The following is a 7,074-nucleotide window of genomic DNA, read 5'->3' on the forward strand; positions in this document are numbered from 1 at the left end:
ATATTTCTCCATCTGTTTGTGTCCTCTTTGATTTCTTTTATCAGTGTTTTATAGTTTTCTATGTATAGGTCTTTTGTTTCTTTAGGTAGATATACTCCTAAGTATTTTATTCTTTTTGTTGCAATGGTGAATGGTATCGTTCCCTTAATTTCTCTTTCTGTTTTCTCATTGTTAGTGTATAGGAATGCAAGAGATTTCTGTGTGTTAATTTTATATCCTGCAACTTTTCTGTATTCATTCATTAGCTCTAGTAATTTTCTGGTAGAGTCTTTAGGGTTTTCTATGTAGAGGATCATGTCATCTGCAAACAGAGAGAGTTTCACTTCTTCTTTTCCTATCTGGATTCCTTTTACTTCTTCTTCTGCCCTGATTGCTGTGGCCAACACTTCCAAAACTATGTTGAATAGTAGTGGTGAGAGTGGGCACCCTTGTCTTGTTCCTGATTTCAGGGGAAATGCTTTCAATTTTTCACCATTGAGGGTGACGCTTGCTGTGGGTTTGTCATATATAGCTTTTATTATGTTGAGGTATGTTCCTTCTATTCCTGCTTTCTGGAGAGTTTTCATCATAAATGGATGTTGAATTTTGTCAAAGGCTTTTTCTGCATCTATTGAGATAATCATATGGTTTTTATCTTTCAATTTGTTAATGTGGTATATTACATTGATTGATTTGCGGATATTAAAGAATCCTTGAATTCCTGGGATAAAGCCCACGTGGTCATGGTGTATGATTTTTTAAATATGTTGTTGGATTCTGTTTGCTAGAATTTTGTTAAGGATTTTTGCATCTATGTTCATCAGTGATATTGGCCTGGAGTTCTCTTTTTTTGTGGCATCTTTGTCTGGTTTTGGAATTAGGGTGATGGTGGCCTCATAGAATGAGTTTGGAAGTTTACCTTCTTCTGCAATTTTCTGGAAGAGTTTGAGTAAGATAGGTTTTAGCTCTTGCCTAAATTTTTGGTAGAATTCAGCTGTGAAGCCATCTGGTCCTGGGCTTTTGTTTACTGGAAGATTTCTGATTACAGTTTCGATTTCCTTGCTTGTGATGGGTTTGTTAAGATCTTCTATTTCTTCCTGATTCAGGTTTGGAAAGTTATACTTCTCTAAGAACTTGTCCATTTCTTCCAAGTTGTCCATTTTATTGGCATAGAGCTGCTGGTAGTAGTCTCTTATGATCCTTTGTATTTCAGTGTTGTCTGTTGTGACCTCTCCATTTTCATTTCTAATTTTGTTAATTTGGTTCTTCTCCCTTTGTTTCTTAATGAGTCTTGCTAATGGTTTGTCAATTTTGTTTATTTTTTCAAAAAACCAGCTTTTAGCTTTGTTGATTTTTGCTATGGTCTGTTTAGTTTCTTTTGCATTTATTTATGGCCTAATTTTTAAGATTTCTTTCCTTCTACTAACCCTGGGGTTCTTCATTTCTTCCTTCTCTAGTTGCTTTAGGTGTACAGTTAGGTTATTTATTTGACTTTTTTCTTGTTTCTTGAGGTAGGCCTGTAATGCTATGAATCTTCCCCTTAGCACTGCTTTTACAGTGTCCCATAGGTTTTGGGTTGTTGTGTTTTCATTTTCATTCATTTCTATGCATGTTTTGATTTCTTTTTTGATTTCTTCTATGATTTGTTGGTTATTCAGAAGCGTGTTGTTTAGCCTCCATATGTTTGAATTTTTAATAATTTTTTTCCTGTAATTGAGATCTAATCTTACTGCACTGTGGTCAGAAAAGATGACTGGAATGATTTCAATTTTTTTGAATTTACCAAGACTAGATTTATGGCCCAGTATATGATCTATTCTGGAGAAGGTTCCGTGTGCACTTGAGAAAAAGGTGAAGTTGATTGTTTTGGGGTGAAACGTCCTATAGATGTCAATAAGGTCTAGCTGGTCCATTGTGTCCTTTAAAGTTTGTGTTTCCTTGTTCATTTTCTGTTTAGTTGATCTATCCATAGTTGTGAGTGGGGTGTTAAAGTCTCCTGCTATTATTGTGTTACTATCAATTTCCTCTTTCATACTCGTTAGTGTTTGCCTTACATATTGCGGTGCTCCTATGTTGGGTGCATATATATTTATAATTGTTATATCTTCTTCTTGGATTGATCCTTTGATCATTATGTAGTGTCCATCTTTGTCTCTTTTCACAGCCTTTATTTGAAAATCTATTTTATCTGATATGAGTATTGCGACTCCTGCTTTCTTTTGGTCTCCGTTTGCGTGGAATATTTTTTTCCAGCCCTTCACTTTTAGTCTGTATGCGTCCCTTGCTTTGAGGTGGGTCTCTTGTAGCCAGCATATATAGGGGTCTTGCTTTTGTATCCATTCAGCCAGCCTTTGTCTTTTGGTTGGGGCATTCAACCCATTTACATTTAAGGTAATTATTGATAGGTATGGTCCCGTTGCCATTTATTTTGTTGTTTGGGGTTCACGTTTACACCACCTTTCTGTGTTTCCTGTCTAGAGAAGATCCTTTAGCATTTGTTGAAGAGCTGGTTTGGTGGTGCTGAATTCTCTCAGCTTTTGCTTGTCTGTAAAGCTTTTGAGTTCTCCTTCATATCTGAATGAGATCCTTGCTGGGTAGAGTAATCTAGGTTGTAGGTTCTTCTCTTTCATTACTTTAAGTATGTCCTGCCATTCCCTTCTGGCCTGAAGGGTTTCTATTGATAGATCAGCTGTTATCCTTATGGGAATCCCTTTGTGTGTTATTTGTTGTTTCTCCCTTGCTGCTTTTAATATTTGTTCTTTGTGTTTGATCTTTGTTAATTTGATTAATATGTGTCTTGGGGTGTTTCGCCTTGGGTTTATCCTGTTTGGGACTCTCTGGGTTTCTTGGACTTGGGTGGCTACTTCCTTCCCCATTTTAGGGAAGTTTTCAGCTATTATCTCCTCGAGTATCTTCTCATGGCCTTTCTCTTTGTCTTCTTCTTCTGGGACTCCTATGATTCGAATGTTGGGGCGTTTCACATTGTCCCATAGGTCCCTGAGGTTGTCCTCATTTCTTTTGATTCTTTTTTCTTTTTTCCTCTCTGCTTCATTTATTTCCACCATTTTATCTTCTAATTCACTTATCCTATCTTCTGTCTCTGTTATTCTACTCATGGTTCCCTCCAGAGTGTTTTTGATCTCATTTATTTCATTATTAATTTTTAATTGACTTTTTTTTATTTCTTCTAGGTCCTTGTTAAACCTTTCTTGCATCTTCTCAATCTTTGTCTCCAGGCTATTTATTTGTAACTCCATTTTGTTTTCAAGATTTTGGATCATTTTTATTATCATTATTCTAAATTCTTTTTCAGGTAGATTCCCTATTTCCTCCTCTTTTGTTTGACTTGGTGGGCTTTTTTCATGTTCCTTTAGCTGTTGGGTATTTCTCTGCCTTTTCATCTTGTTTAGATTGCTGTGTCTGGAGTGGGCTTTCTATATTCTTGTGGTCTGTGGTTCCTTTTTATTGTGGAGGTTTCACCCAGTGGGTGGGGTTGGACGATTGGTTTGTCAAGTTCCCCTGGTTAGGGAAGCTTGTGTCAGCGTTCTGGTGCGTGGAATTGGATTTCTTGTCTCTGGAGTGCAGTGGAGTGTCCAGTAATGAGTTTTGCGATGGGTCTATGTGTTAGGTGTGACTTTGGACAGCCTGTATGTTGACACTCAGGTCTATGTTCCTGCGTTGCTAAAGAATTTGCGTGGTATGTCTTGTACTAGAGCTTATTGGCTCTTGGGTGGTGGTTGGTTTTAGTGTAGGTATGGAGGCTTTTGGATGGTCTCTTATTCCTTAATGTTCCGTGTAGTCAGGAGTTTTCTGGTTTTCTCAGGTTTTGGGCTTAAGTCTCCTGCCTCTGGATTTCAGTTTTATTCTTCCAATAGTCTCAAGACTTCTCCAACTATACAGCACTGATAATAAAACTTCTAGGTTAATGGTGAAAAGATTCTCCACTTCAGGGATTTTAATCTGTTGCACCGGTCCTTTCTGAAGCGGTTCCCTTTGTTTTGGCTTCTCTTCGGTGTCTAATTTATGCCCTGACACAGGCAGGTGGAGGTGATCTCTTATTTAGGTTCGCTAGTTCAGTTTAGTCCTGCTACGGGGAGGGCGGGGCGCTGCAGACAGATACCGCTCCGTGTGGCTAGCACTCACCGGCCACACTGGGTTTGCCCCGCTCACGGGTGTCAGTGTTTTCCCCGTCTACACTGCTCAGGCACCCGGCTGCTCTATATGGAGCGGGCCCTGCGTTGAGTGCGGTTCCGGTTTTCGGGTACTCCACAAAAGCGCGGATTCGGTTGCGCCTGTGTTTTGTGCCTTTCCTGGCCTGAGCGGCCCAGGCAGCCAGAGGCTTGGGCGCAGTCTCCCTGGGTACGGCGCGGTTTTCCCCTCCGCAACCCCAGCGCGCGCCGCCAGTCGGGTCTCAGGAAGTCTTTAGATAGGAACCGGGGGCCTGTTTGCAATGTGGGAGGGGGTGGCTTCTCAGGGGCTGAGTTTGCCCTTTTCCCCTTCCCCCTGCCTCCTACCTCCAGCGGGGACGGGCCGGCTCTTTTCTGGACTTTCTCAGTCCCTTTGTTTCGCGAACCGCAGGCAGTGTGTTCGGGCCGGTTAATTTTGACCCTTGCTATCCCACAGTTTAAAAAAGCTCCCTCCGATTGCTCTCAGGGTCTTCGGGCCGGTCCTTACCCTAAGCAATGCCGCCCGCTCCTCTCCGTTCCGCCCCCGCTTGTTGCTGGCGGGTGCGGGCGTCTGGGGTACTTTTCTGCTGGGAGTTGCTTTTAGGCACGTAATCTGTGGGCCTTATTTAATTTTTCCTCCCAGTTAGATTGCCAAAAACTTCCCCCAGTCCCGCCAGTGCGAGGGTTTCCTGGTGATTGGAAACTTCCTCTATTAAGACTCCCTTCCCGGGACGGGTCTCCATCCGTAGCTCTTTTGTCTCCCTTTTTATCTTTTATATTTTGTCCTACCTCCCTTTGAAGACAATGGGCTGCTTTTCTGGGCGCCTGATGTCCTCTGCTAGCGATCTGAAGTTGTTTTGTGAAATTTGCTCAGCGTTCAAATGTTCTTTCGATGAATTTGCAGGGGGGAAGGTGGTCTCCCCGTCCTATTCCTCCACCATCTTGGCTCCTCCCCCTCTCCCATGGATTCTAAGTCCGTCATTTCAAGTAAAGCACCGGCCATATACATCATATTTATATGGTTTCTCTCCTGTCTGAACTGCCTGATGATATTATGGATGACTGTGCCTAAATGGTTTGTCACAATTCTTATATTTCTAAGGTTCTCTCCAGTATGAATTCTCTGATGAACTGCAAAGTTTGCATTCACACTGAAAGCCCTGCCACATATAACCTCATTTATATGGTTTCTCTCCCGTGTGAACTCTCTGATGAACACCAAGGTTACCAGCACAAGCAAATGCCTTGCCACATACATCACATTTATATGGTTTCTCTCCAGTATGAACTCTCCGATGAACAGCAAGGTGTCCAGTACGAGTAAATGCCTTGCCACACACATCACATTTATATGGCTTCTCTCCAGTATGAATTCTCTGATGAACTGCAAGGCTTGAAGTTTCACTAAAGCCTTTGCCACATACATCACATTTATATGGCTTCTCTCCACGTATGAGTTCTCTGATGAACTTTAAGTTGTGAGTTTTGAGTAAAGCATCGGCCACATACATCACATTTATATGGTGTCTTTCTAGTGTGAATTCTCCAATGAACTGCAAGGTTTGCAGTTTGACTAAAGGCTCTGCCACATGTATCACATTTATATGGTTTCTCTCCCGTATGGAATCTCTGATGAACTGCAAGCTTTGCAGCTTCATTAAAGGCCTTGCCACATACATCACATTTATATTGTTTCTCTCCAGTATGTACTCTCAAATGAACAGCAAGGTGTGAAGTTACTCTGAAAGTCTTGCCACACACATCACATTTATATGGTTTCACTCCAGTATGAAGTCTCTGATGAACAGTAAGGCTTCCGGTATGACTAAATGCCTTGTCACATACATTGCATTTGTATGGCTTCTCTCCAGTGTGAATTCTCTGATGAAGTGCAAGTTTTGAATTCTGACTAAAAGCCTTCCCACACACATCACATTTATATGGTTTCTCTCCAGTATGAATATTCTGATGAACTGCAAGGTTTCCAATTTGAATAAAAGCCTTGCCACACACATCACATTTATATGGTTTTCCTCCTGGTATGGATTCTTTGATGTCCAGTGAGTTCTGAGTCCTGAAGAAAGGTTATGTCACACTCAGTACATTTGTAAGGTCTTTTCTTTTGTGTTTCATGGTCTGGTAACAGTTCTGAAGGATGCATAACAGCATCCTCATGTTTATGAGAAAAGCCTTTGCAGACATTACAAGTTCTCTGAGGTGGTAAACCTGAGGCGCTGACTTGACTACATTCAAAAATTATCCCTTCAGATTGTACCATCTGCAATTCATCCTGAAAGCTTGATCCGTGCCTTTCAGATGGTCTATTTCCTGCATCACTTCTACTATGATGATCTCTTCCATCAGTGAGGTTTTTGTTATGGGATGTAGACATTCCTTTGTCATTTCTTTCATCATCTGTCCACAGACAATCAAAGTCATGTATATTTTCCTGGATCTCCCTGAGGTGAAAATCTTTGATGTCAAGGCTTTCAGCTCTTCCAAACATCACTCTTTGAAAAATTTCCCCTTTGCCACTGTTTGCTTTTGCCTGTAATTTCTTGATCATTTGTATATGAGACATATCTTTTGGGACCTCTTTTCTTTGAGTCCACTTTCCGTGAACCTCTCTCTTTTCCACAGCCAGCAGGTTCCTGAGAGTCTCCACCATCACGTCCTTGTACAAGGTCCTCTGGGCAGGGTCCAGGCATTCCCACTCCTCGGGAGTGAAGTCTATGAACACATCCTTGAAGGTCAATTGTGCCTGTTTACTCATGCTAGACTCTTTTCAAACCCGCTGATGGCAGCCCACCAACTCCTCTATCCATGGAATTCTCCAGGCAAGAATACTGCAGTGGGTTCCCATTCTCTTCTTTCATGTTACTTCTTCATTCAGTAACTTTGTCAACATTCTATTTCTTTTTTAAAGCTT

The 7,074-nt window shown here is 41.3% G+C and overlaps 1 pseudogene; it reads right to left on the reverse strand.

The window, feature by feature from the left end:
- Positions 1–5,022: 5,022 nt before the first annotated feature.
- On the reverse strand, positions 5,023–6,376 carry LOC110122658 (zinc finger protein ZFP2-like; annotated as a pseudogene).
- Positions 6,377–7,074: the final 698 nt, after the last annotated feature.

This window comes from Odocoileus virginianus, unplaced genomic scaffold (assembly GCF_023699985.2).
Source record: "Odocoileus virginianus isolate 20LAN1187 ecotype Illinois unplaced genomic scaffold, Ovbor_1.2 Unplaced_Scaffold_42, whole genome shotgun sequence".
NCBI lineage: Eukaryota > Metazoa > Chordata > Mammalia > Artiodactyla > Cervidae > Odocoileus > Odocoileus virginianus.